Source organism: Falco peregrinus, chromosome 10 (genome assembly GCF_023634155.1).
Source record: "Falco peregrinus isolate bFalPer1 chromosome 10, bFalPer1.pri, whole genome shotgun sequence".
Lineage (NCBI taxonomy): Eukaryota > Metazoa > Chordata > Aves > Falconiformes > Falconidae > Falco > Falco peregrinus.
The window spans coordinates 15,074,907-15,095,485 of NC_073730.1; the positions used below are offsets into that span (position 1 = coordinate 15,074,907).

Genomic DNA, 20,579 nt, shown 5'->3' on the forward strand with positions numbered 1-20,579 from the left:
TCAAGGGATTTGGGGGTATACCACTGTCAAGTAAAGGCAACATGCTTCTAAATGCTTGAGTTATCTTAGGTCTTGAGTTCCCACTTGGTAAATAAACAGGTTTGGCTGTGTTTAACATCTGATTTGCCCACACAAGAAGTTAAGAAAGAAAAGAGCTGATTTTTTAATCTCTTAGTGATATAATTGCATTTACTCCTGATTGACGTTGTTACAAAAGCAGAATGAAGTCCTATATGTTTAAAAAACCTGATAGATTCTTATGCTAAAATACCTATTACTAATGCAAATATGTGAGTGTATTCTAAATAACATTTCTTATTGTTATTTGAGATTTTTAATTATCTAAATATTTTACTTTAATAGAGATTGTGCCTTTATGAGACTCCATCCTTCACTCAAACTGTAGGATTTTTATGAATAAATCTTACAGAGTTAATTGCAGCAGGAGGCAAGTGTGTCCATCCTATGAACTTTAGAATTGCTACTTTAAGAATTATCCAAAATAGTCTTGTCACAGTTAATTTCAAAATCCAATTTTTGGTCCATAGAAATAGGAAATAGGAAGACACATTTTTAATGTTCCCTTAATATGCATATTATGATAATCTTTAATTGTGCATTCTCGTATCAGGCAGTGCAAGGGCATACAACTTTATATTTGTGGGGAGGATTTCATACTACTTCAAAGAATTATTTCTACTGAATTACACTGATGTTGTTATTATCACGTGTTGACTTTTTATACTTGGAACTAATCTACTTTGAATTTCCTGGTGCGTTTTGGATTGTGAAGCAGTTACAGTGCTAGCTGTAGGTTTCAAAAGCAGCTTTCAGCACCTTTTCACTGTTCTTGCCCGTATACTTAAAGCTAAAATATGTAAGTAAGTTTACAACTTGTTTTTTTTCCTTAACTTCTGCTTGCCTGATAATTCAGTGGAATATGAGAGTTAAAAAAATACATCCTAAAACATATTACAAATGAAAAAGACATAAGTTAATGTTATAGCTGGATGGTTTTTCATTAGCAGCTGACCTATTGCTAGAAAAAAGAAAGTCTTGGCTAGAAGACAGTTCAATAAATGAACAGGCTATATATTGATTTTTCTCCCTCTTCCCTTGTTATGTAATATGATTTCCCTTCCCTTGCAAGGGTTGCTGTCGTACAGGATGGGGCTGGGATCATGGTCGTGGAAGCGTATGGGAATGTGTAGACTAAGGAAGGCTGTCACAGCAGTCAATAAGATCTGAGAGGTGTTGACTAATTGCCTGCTAATTACACAGTAAATTGTCTAATTAAGCTGATGGTTAATTAGGGTACGCTCGCACAGCAGTCTTGTGGAATTTTTGTCTGATGTCTGGGAAGCAGCTTGTGTAATTGGCAAACTGGTAAGGACTGGCAGAGAACATGACTGGGAAACACGCCGCCAGTAGATGACAGAATAAGGATGCGTTTGCACAAAGGTTGTCATGTGAACACTGAGGGGTTTGTTAGCCTTCTCCAGTTACGTGGCAGCTGAAAGCTACTGGAAGCTGTAAATAAAACAAGGTTTACGCATGTAATATTAGAAAAGCAGTGACATGAGCTCTTCTCATATTTTAGGCAGAATTTGGACTTTAGATAAACACAGGGTATCAAAATTCTGTTGTAAAGAACTTCACCAAACTGCAATTTGACCACAGCATTAATTACTGTTTTGTGATCTGTTTAGTGGAGTCACGAAATGATACTGTTTCTCAGGATAGTCTGTCTGTGTGTTGACGCTGAAAAAGTATAGTTGTTAATAAGGATGCTTGCCAGCCATCAGAACCATCATACATGGTATTCTGAATCCTCATTAGGCATTGTGTCCATCCCTAGATGTGACAGGGTATGAACAGGGCATAATGATGCTCTGAATTAAATGTGTAGGCACAATGCATAACTATAATATGATTAATGGAAGTATCTGGATTCCAGATTCTGACCCAAAGCTGATGAGAAGTGTTGGGAGTATTAAACAGTGAGAACCTGTACAGTACGGGAGTCCAGACACCAGTTCAGCAAAGCATCAGTTTGCTGTGATTTAACTTTGTAATTCACTAAAACATCACAGTATGTGCATTTTCTTAAAGTTAATTGCAAATGTAAGCTTCCCACAGAATCAGCATAGCACGATACAGGATTGGGTCTTCACATGATGCCAAGGTTTAATTTTGAGCTATGTGTCAGCAAAATCTAAGAAACAAATAGCTCTATGGTATATCATGTACTATACTGAAGAAAGCATTTGTATATGTATTTATTTGTTAAGAATGTTTTGATGTCACTTGAACAAAGTAAAGCTTAAAATCCACTTTCACTCTTGGAAATTATATATTGTTTCAGAGCTCCCCATCTTCCTTTTCACATTTGCAGTATGTGGTTCAGGCACGGTGTCCTTCTGGAACAAAAAAGAAAATGGAGGGAATTCCAGATCTGAATTGTTGCTGAAACTGTTGATTTTATTTTATTTTTTCCTTTTTTATTTAAATCACAAATGTATCTTTTCTTCCATAGAAGTATTTTTTTTAAAAAAAGTCAAAACTTGAGAGAGTAAAATTATACTTTCTTTTAATTAATGAAACCATTTTTATCTTGTGATCTGCTGCTTCTACCTTCCTGCACCTGCACAGTTAATAATGCCTTTATGTAGCACCCTCTATGCTGTGAATTTTTGTTTATGATTTTTCCATCAAAAATAATTGAGCAAAATCATGGTACACTAGGAGCATTCTCACTGTGCCAGTCATCAGACACGGGACTCCAAACGCTAACAGGCTGATCTACAAGGCCTTAAACCTTCTCTGAGGGGATTATAGCAATACTTGTAATGTTGCTCCTCTGCGTATATTTACACAGAATAAAATGCTACGATTCCCCTCCATCCAGTTCTGTGAATTGTTGCATAAAATGAAAAAGGTATAATTCATTGATTCAAGTCAAAACCATACAAGGAGGCCCTACATACCTGATTTTCTTTCAAATGAAATATATTTTACATTTACACTTGATATTTACATGTATGTTTTTTCACATTTATGTGCACATATGCAAAATCAAACCTCTTCAATTAATTTTTCCATACTGTTGTTTAAGGATTATTCCTTAAAAGTATTGGAGAAACTATTCTTTTTGTCTCTGACAGCAGAGTCAGGAGCAAAGCTCACTTCACCAGCCAACTGCAGGAACCGAAAACATACGATGCAGCCATTACACTTGCTTTCATTTTCTATCATGGGGCAGCAAATGGGTATGTTTTTAATGCATTTTATTCTCTGAAGACAGAGAAAGGAGTTCAGAGGATAATTGTTACCTTATTACGTCTTTCAAAAGGAATTTCTGGCACATGCTATTATGATTTATGATTTAATGAATCACATAAATATAGAAAAGGATGTTGCTGGCAATTCATATGGTGTAGTAAATGTATGTATCTAAAGCCATATTGCAACATCAAAATCTGTAATAACAAAAAATTGTGTGGCAATAAAGCTGCTGTTAAACAGCATCAATTACAGAGTTCTTTGAGAAATTACATTTTCTTAAAATGTATTATTTTTTTTCAAATGCAGTTGTAGCCGTATCTTATGTCTTTGCTTTATTGTGGAATAGATCAAAAATGGAAACATTTCCTAACTTGTCCGTAATGCGCTTTCCCAAAGCATCTTCGCTGTCAGTTTTCAAACCTCATGCTTAAACAATGGAGCCAGAGGAGCCTGTTGTCGGCGCATTGTTGGTGTTATGTGCAGGTTTATTGCCTGCAATGGTTCTCTCCCTGTGCAGTTCAGGAGGGTTCCTGTTTGCCACCCTTTTATTTAATGTGTATATCAAGCCATAGAGAAGGTTTAGTAAAGTGACATTGATTGAAGTGTTTTCAATATGTCGAAACTCAGCTTTATAACTCTCGGCTGATTTAGCTTGAGCAGTTGATTGCATTATTCAGTGTTTGTGGGAGACTGGGGCATGGTTGAGAGCATGCTGAGCAAAAGTCAATCCAGACAAGATAGGAGTAATGCTGGGATCATTAGAGGAAACATCCAGAGGCTACAGCAAGAAAATTATCAGTCCTTCCGGCTGAGGGATGTAGTTCCATTGCAGGCTGTAGCTGCAACAGCAGATAAGAGCCAGAAGCCTACACCCCTTGTATTTTCTGAACGCAGGCCTTGCTAAGAGTATCCATGCTTTGTATTTCAAGATTAACCTACTGCCAGTGCGCACTATATGGGACTGCGTCTTAAATCTATCCAAATATTGTCAGCAGTGACAAACTTCATGGCTTGAATGCTGCAAAGTGCCTCATTGGGGAACTAACAATGCGTCCAGACGGTACCAGCTGGTTTGGGTACACTGGGATGGGGGGAAGGAGATGCTGGCAGTCATCTGAATGCTGCTGTTGCGTGTGCTTGGAGCTCTTGCCCGGGGGTGATCTGTAACAGCCTGAGTCTCTTAACTCCAGCACAAACTTGAAGAGTTTGTTTTTCCTCCTTAACTTTGCAAGAATTGAGGAAAATGTGAATATTGGGTTTCTAGTTGCTGCTGGTTTTTTTATTATTCTGTTTAAGTTTATGTTGCTGCCAACAGCAGTGTTCTCGGAAGGTCAGTTGATTGCTGCTATCGTGTAGGAGGTCTGTTTTAAAGACTGCCAGGAGTACCTGGAATAGGTGGCTTCACATGAAGGTAATGCAGATCTCAAACACATAAATAAACAAAATCTTATTTTCCTGTATTCTAGGTATATTTAAACTCAGGTGAATTTCTCCGCTTACATTTATGGACTTCTTTGTTTGATATCCAGAACAGTTTTGTGCCTTTAGGGAGAGCAAAATATTGGAGTCCACGTCCGAATTTTTGGAGTATGCATTTTCTAGTATTGCTTTTTTTTTAATGGTTATACTTTTCTCATTTCTTATTCCAGGCTAAAAATCTGCATTTATCTTGGGTTGAAATTGAACAAATCTATCAGCCAGAAAATTCGTAAGAGGTTTTATGGGTTTGGATTTGTGGGTTTTTTTTCTAGAAACAGAAAGTTTAACCTGGAAATGCAAACTTAGTCTTCACTTTACAGTAAAACTGTATGTATCCAAATACATACTTTTCTTTACTTAAGCAGCTTTACTCTCATAATATCATTTATGTTTTCCATTCTAACACTGTTGTTGGAGAAGATTCTAAATGTATATGAAAGAGAGAGTGAGAATGTATTTGAGAGTGAAGTATTAAAATTATAAACCAAAGACCATCAACCTTACAACTTCTTTCTTATGCCCCTATATTCACTACTAAAATTGATGCTTTGCTACTGTAATAAAAATTGTTCATGTGTGTTGCGTATTGCATACCTGTAGATACATAAGCTCTGTCTTGTGCTGTGTATTTCATTGCTTTTGGGGTTTTTGTTTGTTTCTTTCTTTCATTCCTCCTTTAACAAGATATAAAAAATTAGTGCCAGAAAGTGCAAGGTTTAATGAGGTTTAAGTTACTGAAAGATAAGTTTCCACAGAAAGAGACTGACAGATTTCAAGCTCTGCTAAGAATCTGTCTGACAGTCAAATTCATGCAGAGGAGAGATTTGCTTCTGTGTCAGACATCCTCCATGTGCAGCTTGCTTCAATTACATTCAAGAGTTCACATTCCCACCATGTCTCTTCCTTATGTGTTTTCCTCATCCTTTAAGAAGTCTTTTGTCAGCCAGCCATTTCTGCTCTTAAATGAGCTTTTATCACAAGCAGTGGACCACCTGTACTCGTTTGTTTTTTTGCAGGGTGCGCTGGACTGCTTCCCATTTCTGATATAGATGCTGGAACACAACATCACCTATATTCCTGCTTTTCTGTCTATAAAACAAGAGTTCCCAGTGTGCTAGCTGGTATTCAAAAGCACGACATTAGTGCCTGCTTCAAAATAATGTGGCTTAATAGCATAATTGAGGATGTGGTATTTGCATTCAGCACGCATGTTTACAGTGAAGTGTCTTGATACAGCTAAGCTCTCATGGACAGAAACATTAAGTGCAACAAAGAAAAACATTTTTTTCAACGTGATGAAAATGATAGTTGTTTATTTTAAGAGATCTTATGTAAACGTAACTGGGGGAGGGAAAGCAAACCAGCAGTTCGAACCAATCCATGCCTGCACACATGTATCTCTTTTGGCTGGAGCTTTCCCCTTTGGTGCCATTAGCATTTTCATTTCAAAAAATGACAGTCTGCAGTGGAAGCAGTAAAAATGTTCAACCTGTGGTTTAAATTATTGATTTTTTTGAATATTGAAGCTGTATTTCAAATGGGTTTTGTTCGAGTTACTTCTGGGTAGAGGGTTCCAGAGGTAATTTGATATCTAAAAGCGTGTGTATTTCAAAGCCATTTCAGTCTTTTGAGTTCCTTCAGCTGATCAGCTGATTGGGTAAAATATCTTATTGTCTTCTGAATTGCAGGCAATAGATAAACTACGGCTCAAGGTTAGCACGTAGACTAGCATACAGTGCTCTTAGTGATTTATTATGTGTACTCAGTGTCCAATCAACTGACAAAAATAACTCATTTATTTTTAATGCGGTAACTTATCTTCACTTAAAAAAGGAAAAATCTTCTGAGATGCTAGTATTCACAATTTAGATGGAGAGAGCTCTCTTATCTGTATCACTAGGTAATGATGCGTAATTAAAATTAGGCGAGTTCATGGTATAGAATCCAATGTATAAATAGAAAGTAGATGCATGTATTTTCACAAATAAATTGTGTTATATTACTACAGAACAGCATGGCTGCAGTGAGAGAGAAGACACTTTCAAAGAACTGCAGTACAAGCAGTACTCATGTTTATATATGAATACTTTCATAAAGGGCTGGATTGTTGACGGTTGTACATGTACAATGTGTAGAAAGTTAGCCATTTTCAGCATCCTTCTAAAAATAAAAGTAAAAAAGGTATTACTGTAATGAGGCTCCAATCTGGTAATGCAGACATATTGGAATGCCTACTGGAGTTCACGGGAACTGTGAAAATGAAATTGATTGCAGGAATGGGCCCAGTTAAGAAGTGTTATTATCACTGACGACAGTAAGTATCATAGAATAATGGCATGATCTAGATTTAAAACAGACAGGTTTTTTCTCTTAAGGAGGCTGTGGGTTAAAGAGTACCAAAATAAAAGAATGTTTCACTGAAGTATGAATTATGCAAATTCAAAATTATGCAACTTATTTTGCAAATATGCATATATAGTGCATGTATGTTTATATAAAATTCAAATATATGAAGAGAAGTCGTGAAGAAATGTGTGGCATAAAGAGTTTATATAATGCCCAATTGGTTTCCCTCCTACAATACCTCTAGTTTCTGTGATTGTAGTTTAAGAATTTGTCAAAAAGTTAGTAGATATTCTCGGGATACTGCACATCAGTGTTTTGCATTGTAGCTTACAAAATACTGTTTAAATACCATGAGGATTGAAGTTTCTTCTGTATCACTGTGTGCACAAAATAGTCTTATCTTTGCTTTCCCTAGATGTGCAGGAAAGAAGCCTGCCCTACTCTATCCTGCCTGCACAAACCAATGTTAACTGGGGGAAGGTTGTCTAAGATAAGCAGAGGTGTAAAAACCCAGATTCCTACTACTGCCTCCAAAAGTAGTAACATGCAATCCATAACTGCCTATATGCTTCCTTGTTTTGCACATTAAGATAAGTGAGCATTGACTATGCCGTATAGATTAGTCTCCATACCTGAGGATGCAACTTTGGGCTGAGAAGAGAATATCGATAATTTACGGCTGTAGGGCGAATGCTGGATGTGCACGCTGTGGAGCTTTCCTTGGGCCTGCTGCAAACCTGGCTGCTTTGCTCTTGGAGTGAGACTGCTCGTGTGATCTGGCACGTGTCAGTAGTAGGTATATCCTACTCCTCAGTGAGGTTTTGCAGTGAGCTGTGCTTTAAACACCTCGGTTCTGTGGTAGGAAAAAGGATAGGAAGGCATTGCCTATGTCCTGTTTATCAGTAACATAATTATCCCTAATCAAGGATTTCTCATTTGGAAAAGTCCCTGTTTCTCCTTATGCAATTTTGTGCGTGACTTTTTAAGTTTAACATCAGAAGGCTTTTGAATCCTTGCCTCAGTTTTAAATCAATATTCTATTGAAATAAACAGAGAGCCTGCAGGTCAGGCTGCCCTCTCAAGCTGAGGACAGATTTATTATTAGGATTCCAGTTTTGAGCATGCACAAGTCTTTTGTAGCACGTCTCAGCTGGCTCTGCCATTAATAGTGCCAGAGATCTAGCCACAGCAGTCATATACTTTCTTACGCCCCTGTGGCAGTAGTAGTGGGAACATTTGCCACACATTTCCCAAATGAAACCCGAACTCAACTGTAGCCTCTAACAACCACCTTCCTATAGATTCCAAAAGGAACGGACTTCATGCCTACCCTACCCATGTGTGCCTGCCACATCCTCTGATGAGCATATTTACTTAACTGACAGAGGTGAGCAATGACCCCAAAGAGTGCTGGGCTTTGGGACATGTTACACATTTAATGAGAAAGAACATGGCCAGCTCAGAATAATTTTTATCTTGCTGGTAAACAGGAGAATCATCTTGCTAGTAATTTCCATGTATCATGGCTACTTTCAGTTCCTACAAGAATATTTTGATGAACTTTGCTTTATTTTGCTTTATTAAATCCGTGTTTGATCTCCCACTGGGCAGATTTTTAAAATGTCTATGAAAATAAGAGCTTGTACGTCATGCTTTTGTGTGTCCCCCTGTTCTGGTAGCCAATATAAAGAGGAAAATACTAGTTTGATATAATGGATTTTAAAGTAGGTGAGACCTCTAGCAAAAATCAAAATCCATTTTAAAGATCCTGTCTAAAATTTAGTGTTGAATTAAAATTGATTTGAATCTCTTACAAGACATTAAAGTGCTGAGTTAAAAGTTCACAGAGGCTGGTATTTTCATCGTTTGTTTTTCCCCACAATTATGTTATTCAGGTCTATGTACAATCAGTCTTTGAGAGTGGCGTGAGGCTCAGCCTTGCAATCCTTGCTCATGCAATAGGATTTTTGCATAGGAAAAGATAAAAGGAGTGTGTTCAAAACAAAGTTAACGTTTAAGAGCTCAGGTTAATCAAGTAGAAGTGTTATGGATAAATTATCATTGGAATGAAAAGCAAAATGTTCCCCTAGATACTGAAATCCTTCCACCTTCCCTGTACCACTTTATCTGACTTTGAAATTGTCTAGTGCCACCTGGAGAACTGATACTTTGAAAATTATAGTATTAGCTATTTAAATACCTTCCCAAATACAATTGGTATAATTTCCTTGATTTTCTCACCCCTATACACAAATGCTAATCAATGCTTATAGTATTTAAGCATTCTTAATCCTAATGGAGAAAGAAAATGCTGCAGGTAGGTACAAGACATACCTCAGTATTTGCAATTCATCCCCAGCAGAAAATTTAAATACATGCTTCAAGGGAGTAATGTAATTCTCCTAATTACTTAATCCAGCAATAAAAATATTTTGGATTATACATAAATTTAAATATAACTTCAGTGATCTGTAACTCCCCGATGTTGATTCTTTGTGCAAGAATTTTAACAGCTCTTTAAATAGGATTGTAGTTAAAAGATTTTTCTTCTTGATCATTGAAGAAAGCGTTATTTTCTTCTCTTAAAGGGAAGCATCTATTCTTCCATTCTCCTAGGAGAATATAATAGTCTTGATTTACTTACAGCAGTCTGGAGGAAAATATTTTAGTGATGGTTCACAGTTTACTAATGGAGTTTTACAAAACAGCCTCTAGGAACGGCTAGAAATACATTGATTATATGGCTTTCCTATGAGAAAACAGTAATTAAAATTATACAACAGATTCTATCAGGACATGTTAATATTTAATTAGGTAATAAGGGAGCTTTGTACAGGTGTCCGGAGCTGTTGACAGGAGGTTTGCTAATCCATGTAGTATTGTCTTTTAAATAAATAGTTACCTCCTTGCTTTTTTCAAGTGTGAAGTTACATGCTTAATTAGCAGACATTAGAATTCCTGTGTTAGGTTTTTGGTTTATTTCTTTGTCTATACATTGAGTGCAAAATCTTAGATGTTGTGGGCTTTAAAGAACCCATTTTCTCATTGCTTTTTCTGTCAGGGATTTTGTTAGAATTATGAGACTACCTGCAATTCTCTCCCAGCTTTTATCTAGTGGTGCTCATTCTGGGGCATTATGTGTCTTGGCTTTTAGTTCATCCCTTTAGGAACCTGCCACTATTGATGTTGCCCTACTGCCTTCTTGCAGTATTTTGTTTAGCAATTAGAAAACAGTATTAGAGAAAAAAAAGATTGTATTGTCTCTAACAGTGATGTTTGAAAAAAAGTGTTAATCAGGCCTCCTCTTAAAGTACAAGAGAATCCATTTGTAATCTTCTTGTAAGTGTAACTCCTTTAGTGACTCTCCCAAACTTGCAGCTGCAAATGTGTCATGTAATTCTTCCTTCTCTTTCCTGAGCCTTACCTTTTTTTTTAAAAAAAAAAATAATAAAATGGGTCTTACCTATGTTGGTTTCTGCCTGGTTTTCCTAGACTCATACTTCTTAAACTGCTTTTTCCTTCCTGTTTCATGGGAGCATTCAGTAGTAATTGTCTGGAATGAAGCCTTAAGAATTGCTACTCATTTATTTGGTCAGTTAAATACATTTCACAACAAGTTTTGATCACTGATTTGATTATGATATTCCCTGACAGATGCAAAAGGACTAATATTTTTAGATGTCTGTAAAAGAATTAATCTCTTAAGGCAGTCGGAGTTGTTATGATCTAAATCCACTGGACTCTCAAGGGTAAGCATTATAAATTGGACTAGTATATTTTAATCATTATGCATTAATTTTCCACCTTTGTGAATGTACACAGATCCTTAGAAGCTATGCCACAGAAATGTCACTTTAGGATACCAATCAAAGCTGCAGTCCACGTAGATATTTTATTTAACCATGTACCTATTATATTCCATTCTGTTACCCTCAAATCATTAGCATTGCAACGTTTTGCTTGCAGTGGAGTAATAGAATCTAGTCTTGTCATGTTGATCGCTTGTGAGCATCTGCTCTGGGTTATTTTGCAGAAATGCCTTGTTAATATTTTAAAGAACGTGAGTTACAGATACAGTTTAGATTTTTTGATAAAGCTCATCAGGTACTTCACCCAAGCTACACAAATAATGATTTGCTGATGTGAAAATACAACTCAGAGGAGAGTAAAACTGAGTTTTTACACAGTTGCAAGACATTCTGTCCTAGTACCTCATTAGATTGTCTGTTCTGTTATGATATAGCATTTTGTTTCATTGTAGATATTCTCAAACATCTCATTTCATATAGTCTGGAGCAGTGATTTCTGAACGATCTGGTTTCTCAGTAGATCCCAGTACAGTCCATATAGTACAATGAGTAGCTTCAGGTGTATTCCTGGAACTGAGGTTACTTAAAGCTCTAAAGATGGCACTTTTTTTTTTATTATTTTGAATTCTGTCTTTCAATTAAAATGCCTTGGTTGACCATCCACTGCTGACTTCTTCATCAATGACTGTTTTTCATGGTATTGTCTCCCCGGATATGCCGAGCACAGTCCAGGAAAAAATGCTACATTGTGAAAGCTCTGGTTGTTGAATTAAATGGAAAACTAAAAACCTTCAGAGAAACCAACACTTGTGCTAAGGAAAAATTAGATTTACTTTTTCTTGTTTGTTTGAAATTGTATCACTTCTCAAAAAGTTGTGGATAGAAAATTTCTAGAGAGCTTACTACTAGATGTTCTTACTTTGTGTTTTCTGCCATACTACATTCTTTTTTCTAATTTTCTTTGTTAGCCGAAGAATGTATTTTCCTTTTATTTTTTTTATTCTGCTACAGCTTGTATGCTGTTTCCAAATGTTGGGAAAACTTGCTCTTGAAGTAGAGATACTACATTTGTTTCTAAAAGAACTCCCCCCCAAAAAAAAACCCAACCAAAAAACCACAAACAAAAAAAAACCAACAAAAAAACCCAACAAAAAGGTACAACCAAAGCATGAGAAATCTGCTGATCAGCTTCAGATTTCTTTTTTACAGAAGTCTGGGGTGTTATAACATGATTTTCAGTTCTTGTTGCATCTCACTAAAAATGGATTAATGCTTTGAGACAATTACCAAATATTTTTCTCAGTCAGATAAAGCAGCTATTCATCAATTAGGTAGCTTGATTATATCAAAACACTAAGGTCTAACAAACATATACACTGCAAAAACAGATGCAAAAGCGAATGTCTGAGTATGGATACAACTTTTTGTCAAGAACTGTAAGTCTGCTTCTCTCTTCTTTGATGGTTATAGTTTTTGACCACAGTGCAGTTTGACAGCAGAAATTTAATCATGTCCTACTGCTTACACCTTTATCAGAAAACTAATAAAATGTGTGCTTACAGAGAACATTAGCAAGAAATTTTTGAAATGTCCTTCAGGGTTTGTTTTTTCCCCTTTCTCTTCGGTCCATCCCTTGCTTCCCTGTCTGTCCCAGAGAAACTGATATAAAGCTGATGAGAATTTGCATTGGCTTTGAAAGCAGCTTTTGTTCAAAGACTAATTTTAACCTTGTGATAAAGATTGCTTTTTGTATTCTGTTGAATGTGGTATCTAGTAATTGTTTGTCAAGGGAAAGTGCTGTAGGACATAATACTTTTTAAAATGATCTTTTGTAATTACACTACAAATGCCTTTACATTCTAATGCCTAGGAAACAAGAAAATATGTCAAAAAAGAAAAAATACTAAATGTTTTAATTTTAAAGCATTATGGCTTTGTATTATGAAAAGTGTTGTTTTTTTTACAAAAAAGCTATTCAAGCAAATGTAATTGTAAACAAAGATCAAAAGTTCATTTTCTGTAAAATACATAACTAAAATATATGTATTTGTACATTTGGTATAAGCATTATAGTTACTCTTCTAGTTTTTTGTACTTCTACTCAGAATTTGTATTGCTTTTTTTAGTCTTCCGATCTATTACTTTAGGAAGCTTTAGTTTGTAAAATTAGGACTTCTAGTCGAACCGTCATGTATGAATTAACAAGGACTGGGGAGCTGCTGTTGTTTTAAGCAAGGGCAGCAGACCAGTTTTACTTGACTTGCAATGGGGATGGGATTGTCCCGAGATTCATCTAAGGTAGAGAGTAAACAATTTTTGTTTTATACTCTAATCTAGTAAGATTATCTAAAAAGCTTAGGATTTTGCTGTCTTAATCATAAATTACTGGTAGTGATGGCCTACTGTCTGAAAACTGCATTAGTTAAGAAAGGTGGTGTGCTGAGCAAGCAGCAGTGATAAAAGCTTAGGTAAAAATTAAGTTTGATGTCTGTAAATTTTGAAGTTTCTCATGGCTAACTCTTAAAGCACTAAATGAGATTATATTTACCATGAAATACATGGTAACTAAACCTTTAACTTGTCATTTGTCTTTCACACAATATGAGTGCTTCAGCAGTTTTTCTACAAAATCCTGACACATTGCTTTTTCCCTTATGGGGCTGCAGTCTTCCGTGCTAGCTTACTGATTTGGAAAGCTAGCTTGCTTGCTTGCTGGAGCTATAGTGTTAGATTGGTTTAATAAACACAAATGGGATAGTTTAATGTTGTAAAAACATTTATGAGGTAACGGTCTGCTTTTCTTTTTTTAAAAAATAGTTGGCATAACTCAGCTTATTCAGCTTAGAAATAGAGAATATTAAGGAAGATTTACAAGCACTGTTTGTACTCCAGACTTTCAAGATACATGACATGTACAGATTTAGGTATTTTCATCTTTCCAAACACAGGGCAAACAGCCATCAAAAGACAGATAAGGATATTTTTTTAAAGTATCCACTCCCCCTCTATAGCATACTAGATCTTGTACATAAAAGCTGAAGATGTGTAATTTATAAGTAACAGCAAGAATCTTTTTCAAGATCTGTTCTGTATTCGTGGAGAGATCAGAATACTTAGTCTTTAAACTGCCAATCTGAACGGTCTTGCAAGGCTTAGGAAATAAGAGATTTTTAAATTCTGTTCTGATTTTGGTGAGAGAACTTGAAAAATAATTATTTTACATCATTTTATCATTATATGCTATCTGTCTTCAAGAGAAGGAAATCAATGAAGAGGAAAGAGAGGGCTAGATGTAGACTTCGTTCCCAAAAACAATGAAAAAGAGGAGGTGTCTTTATGGTACTAAATTTCTCATACCTGGTGGTAGAGAGATTAGAGCAGTTTCTGCACGGTGGGATGTTCTGAGATAAGTTTTTCTGTCAAGGTGGTTTCAGCTTTTTAAAAATGCTCCCTAATTCACCAAGGGAAAGAGAAGGAGAGAGCAAGGAAGTGACTTTGCTGAGGTTTTGTACTCGTATGGGAAGAATGAAGTCTGGCCTATCCCCTCACTAAAATAAAATACTAAATACAAGTGTTACAAATTTGACAGGCGGCATTGTGCGCAATGTAGCGATGGTTTGTGCCCTGGAAGGTGCCAGCAGCTACATCAAACCTCCTTGGGCAGAAATCGTTAGCAAATTTACTTGCCTTGCTCCATGAGCCATTAAGTCTTGCTATGTGTTGTAAAAATCCTACTCTATCAGATAAGGTCTTTACGGAAATTAATTGTTAATCTGCATGGTGGTACCTGATGGAATGGTTTTGTGTTTGTAGGGGTCCTTCCTTGCTGTGGATTTAGCTTTCTGCTAAAAGGAGCCTGACAAACTTAGCTGGAAAAAATTCTGAGCTTGGGGAAATTCAGGAGAGCAAGTCGGTGCTTTGGGCCTCAGCAAAGGAACCCTACGGAGATGTCACACGTCTCAGCTCTACAGAGGAACAACTCGGGAAGGATGTATAGGAACAGCGCTGTGTGAAGTGGTATTGTTGCTTCAGGTTTCACTTGCCTTTTGTGGATGGTTGAAACTCCAGAAGGGGTGATACTAGACACAGTCTGGCTAGACAGCTGAGTCACAGAAGAGGCAAATCATCACAAGACCTTGAGTGAGAGTTGGCAGGGAATTATGAGGACATAAGTCTGTGATGCCATTTGTATCTATGAGGGTGTGCAAACAGCAGTGAGCCAGATTTCCAGAATGCTTTAACTACTGCGGTATTAGGCAGAAAAGGGCGATGTCTTCTCCTCCACATTTTTACATAGGTGAAATTGTACGTCACATTCTGCTTCAATTAGTGGAAACTGTAGGGAAAACTGAATCTTGATGTTGGGGGGTTGATTAAAGCATTTAGAAAATAAGCTGTAAAAACAGTTCACACATACTGGGTTTTCAAATCTTTACAGCCTTTTTGATACATCTTTGAGAAATCTGGTGAAAAGGAGTACAGCATTATTTACTTAGTACAAGCAATAATTTGCGTGAAAACCTGCATTTTTTCAGCTACTGTATTTTGTTGTTCAAGTAAAAAAAGATGATCTGTTGAATATAGTAAAGTAGAAACTTAGATTTGGGCTTTTTTTTACATTGCAGTTTACTGTCTACTAACTCGTAGTGTATGCTGCTTTGAGATACTTGACTAAAATTACCTTAATAAGGTATTTATTTAGAACTCGTCTTCACAATGAGGCCTCTTTGACTGCCTTGGTGTTCGTACTGACATTTAGTCAGTAGTAACCCCCTGATTGTACAGACGCATACTCCACTTGGCAAGTATAATGCCATCCCTCCCTAGAAGAAAGAAAGGTCAAATAAATTAACATTGTTAGAAGTAGTAATCTGCTCATTGTGTTAAACCTTTTTCTCTTAATAATGAAAAAAACCCAACAATGGTCACTAATTCCTATCTGCTTTCCTAAGTTAAAGGCGAGAAAAGCTGAATTTGAAGTGTGTAGTGACTTTCATTGACTTTGGGGGCCAACGCTGCAAGGCAGGTTCTCTGTGTCTCATAGAACCCTCTGAGTGAAGAAAACACATGTTAACACTTGGTGTAGTGTGATTAAATGTATTTTTAGAATCCAAAAGTCTTACTCAAAACCTTAATTGTGCTGCAGATACATCACAGAAAACACCTGTACTTCAGGAGTGAATACCTGTAAAAGTGGTTAAGGTATTAATTAAAGGTACAATTAATCAATTCTCTTTCCATATCCAAAATATAAATGTCTGTGTGTTCTCTTAAGCAACCTTATTATTTCAGGTGTTCATTAAAATTCTGTTAGCTGAAGTACTTTGGGAAAAATGGGCAGAAAAAGAATGTTTCTGGCTCTGCAAATCAATAGAAACACATCAGAGCTTTGATATGAAAAATCATACAGATTAATCCTTTTGATTCTTCTTATTATATTTGCCTAATGTAACTACATTAATTGAATAGGCATGAGGTTGTGGTATAGCTCTTGGGGGACTATTTTTATATATTCCTGCAACTGACCTCTTTACACGTTTTCCTGCAAACTTCTTTTTTTTTAGTGAGACATGATTATGAAACAAGAAGTGAACTCAGTTAATGAAGAGCTGTCTTCTTGATTCCCCTAAAACAATAACTCTGAGATAGAGGTGAATGGCTTGATTCATTTCAACGGGTCATTAACTTCCACACCTACAGATGACAACATTAATATTCACAATGTGAATTATTTCTCTGCTGATTAGTTTAGAAGAAACACACAATGAATGTACTTGTCATACGATCTAATGCTCTGCTGGACACCCCTTTGGATCCCTTAAAATTCAAAATGTCCTGCTGCCCAAACTTAAAGAGTCTCGCAGTTTAAACAGCCTGGTTGTGTTTTTATAATACAAAAATCTGTGGCAATTATTAACTGCAAGTGTGGACAGTGTGAAACAAAACAGTTCTGGGTGACTAGTAAGGCATGTGCTGATGTATTGATTTGCACCTTTATTTAAATTTAACTGACTAAAAACTGCTGAGTGTTTGGGCTTTATCTTTAAGATGTCTCAACCCTCCCAGCCCATTAGACTGAAGTAGTTTAGAGTTCAATGATCTGATTGCAGAGTTCAGAGATTATTAGAGCAAATGGGGACTGATCAATGCCTTGGGTCTTTTTTTTTTAGTGTTAATTAATTAATCAACGGGAACAGAAGTATATGTGTAATGCAAATTAACTCAGTCTCAAGTTACTAGAATACCAGAATTGTTCATAAGCAGAGAAGAAGAATCCAAAAGCAGCAGGATATAGATGCTTTTATCTGTGTAACATCACTTTCTTAGGTGATGTCCTGAGCTAGGTATCTTTGAGGGATTGATATGATTGTTTCTGGTGTGCTCTCTTGGGGAAAAGAATTGGCTTTTGAAGCAAAAGAAGAAATTTAGTAACTGAAATATTCATGATTCATGTTTGGCCCTTGATTCCGTTTGTTGTCACTGTTTCTCTTCATTTGCATTAACTCCCCCAAACCAGGTTGTTTTGCTGTAATCTAGTACTGAATACAGTATCCCTAATCCCCAAGTCTGCATTCATTTGCAAGATTTCCCCATGAAACAAATTGATTTCCTGTGGACTATTCTGTTTACCTTTGGCAGTAATTTTTTAGCCTTTTTTTCCATGGCTTTGTCTTTTGGTGTTCTCCCCTAGTTGCTCTTTATTAAAAGTCTTCTATCCTTGGTCTTCAGAGTACATGAAAGCTTTGTTCAGTTTTTCCCAAGGACTGTTTATTGCTTCCACTGCGTGGGGAGGTAAGAGACTTGATTTGTTTTGGAGTTTGGGGACATTCTCCTGTTCCTCTGTATGTGGACTTCTGCTTTCAACTGCAGGCAGGGACCAGACTAACTCATCAGTCAGGTCATCTCTCTGTAGCAGTCAGATTGTTTTAGAATCCAGGAGGTTTTTAGGTTCAAGCTTTGAAGTGCTTCCTTCTTGCTCCAGTTCCATTGTGGCTTTTTATGCACACACAGTCTTTATGAATCAGAAAAGGGTTGTGCACATAGCCAGGATACAAGGAAAAGCTGGGATTTCAGAAGAGATAAGGAGTGATCAGTGCCAGCATTTGGCTGCCGATTTCTACAAATAGCAAAAATCAGTATTCCATTTAAACACCAGAAGATGGTCTGTGACAAACCCCGTGGGGTGGAGGGCTATGGCTACTTCAGCTGCTCTGGCCTTCGCTGTTTTGGAGATGGCAATAACATTTGGCCAGCCACCAGAATTTCCTCTCTCAGTGAAAAGAACCTGTGATCCCATGTGAAATGTGCTCCAAGGGCCATGGCACGTGAAGTTGTCAGGGCCCAGCCAAGTGGTCCTTTGCCCAGCTATCTCTCTGCTCAGCTTTCCCAGCCACGGTGGGAGGCAGAGGAGGAAGGCGATAGTAAGGCATGTTCTGTGTAGGTATTTCACACTCATCTCAGAGAGACAATTTTCTTTTCTCTCACTTGTGTGATTTTGTTCTATGTGTTCGGAGACAGATTCCCTGAATCATCACATAAGTTATAAATTCCATTTTGTTTCCATGAACTGTGAGTCTCCTTGTGTCTGGGGCTGTCATGTGCTAACAAGAGACAGGGAGGTGCCAGTGTGTCAGTCATTACAGACTCTCTCCATCGAGTTTACTCGGAGCTAGGAGAGGCAAACCAGGAATGGGATCCTAAATAAGAACAGCGTATCCCTCTCAGGGGGCATCAAGACAAAGCAGCCAGGTGGTAATGTTTGGATTCCAAAGCCAGGAAGGATTTTTGGAAGCAGAAGCAGCATGGTCAGGAAAGACTAAGTGATGCACAGACATGGCTGAGGGGCCCTGTGGCGCAGAGGCAGTAGGGAAGCCGTGGGAGCCGCCATTTGCAGGAGCAGCAGTCTGCTGGGGGGCAGGGAGAGCAAGGTCCCTGAGCTCCAAAGGGGGCTCGCAGAACTTCAAGGGAGACTCACGTGTGAGGAAACCTAGGCAGAGATGTACGTCTGTTTACCATTTCATGTGGCTCTGTGTAGCTCTTGTGGACATGAAAGTGAAAAGTGGCTGCTTTGGGGACTTTTCCAAGGTCTGTGCGTTTACCTGATTCAGCTTTGCAGGATCCTGGAGAGGTAAATTGTCACTCAGATACTGACTGTGACTGAGCTCCAGGAAAGAGTGAGGCAAGGCTGTGGGGATTTGGCAGCAGTCACAGGGTCTGAACAGGGGTCTCTGCTCTTCAAAGAGAGAAGGGATAGCCTGGAGACCCACAGCAGACAGAAAAACTTCAGAGTGCTTTTGCATGGAAGCAGACTGAGGCTTTGTGGGTGTCCCACGAGAGGCATAATTTAGGCTGTAATATCTCAGTCTTTGAATTCTTACCTGTAGTAAAATGAGAGAGGCTGGAAGAAGAACAAAACATGCACGTAGCGAGATGACAAACAGTACCATAGGTGGCTCCAAGCGTTGTCTGGCATGCACACGTACACAAGCCAGCCACAGAATGGGAATCATGCCACATGCGTCCTACCATCATTTGCACTGAACCCAAGAATAATAATTCCCACCAAGAGGCAGGCTGTTAGCGCAGGCTTAGTGCCATGCTACTGTAGCTACATAGCTTCTCGCTGCTGTGGAGCACTGGAAAAGGAAGCTCATGGTCGCTTGCAGCACGGTCAGAGTAACTCCTAGCTGCTGGCCGGTGGCCGTGTGCTCCCTCTGCTTGCAGGGGCAAGGCCAGGTCACCAGCACTAACGTCGTTGACTTTGCACGTTGTGTCAGGCTGGATGATGTGGTGGCAGGGGCCTGTAGGTACGAATAGCTTTCTGGGATGAAGTCAGAGCACAAGCTCCTCCGAGGCAATTTAAAAAGGAGTGAAATGCTCAAGAGGATAATGCAGAGCAAACTGATGTAAATGATTCTTCTGCATAAACTGCAATTTTTGTAATTTGTTTTGGGAGTGAGGGGAGTGTACTTTGCTGTTTGGTTTTGGTTTGCATAAATTCAGAAAATGTTGTGAATTATTTTTTTTCTGAAAATATGATTTAACTGTTGAAAGGGAGCTGAAGCTTTTGTGATGAAGGGGAAATACTATGATAGGAAAATTCGGGATTATTGTGATGTCCATGTTCCAGACTTATTAGACCTGAAAATAGATGAACTGGGGAGATTACTTTGTATAATTTCTACATATGTAAATGGGCATATAATTATCCATCAGTTTAAAATATTAGTGCATATTTACTGTATAATAATTAATTCAACTTTATAAGCAAATGAAGATTGCCTCAAATTTACATACAATGTGAAGAAAAGTCCCTTTATCCTTTGTAACTGCAGCATTTGGCAGGTTCAGGAATAAATAATCTTTTGTGGCAAGGGTATGCCTTATCAAACATATGCAGATCAGTGCTAATTAATGCTAATTAAGGTTTCCTGTCTATCTAGTTGGAAAAACGTCCAAATGTTATGAAATCCAGTTAGTATGCCTATTACCCTAATTGTTTTATATGGGATGGTTCTTAATTAAAATATGTAAATTGACCTTAATTGCTATATACTAATGGAGGTTCATGTTATCTCACTAAAAATGACAAGATGGTGGGAGGGGTACTTAAACAAATAGTTCTGATACATTTGTAAATAAATGACCCTTACTCAAAAT

General features: G+C 37.5%; 1 protein-coding gene across 1 annotated transcript in view; it reads left to right on the forward strand.

Moving 5' to 3' along the window:
- Nucleotides 1–20,579, forward strand: part of DPYD (dihydropyrimidine dehydrogenase) — a 367,955-nt gene that overhangs the window by 198,937 nt on the left and 148,439 nt on the right. The gene's annotated exons all lie outside the window — the stretch shown is intronic.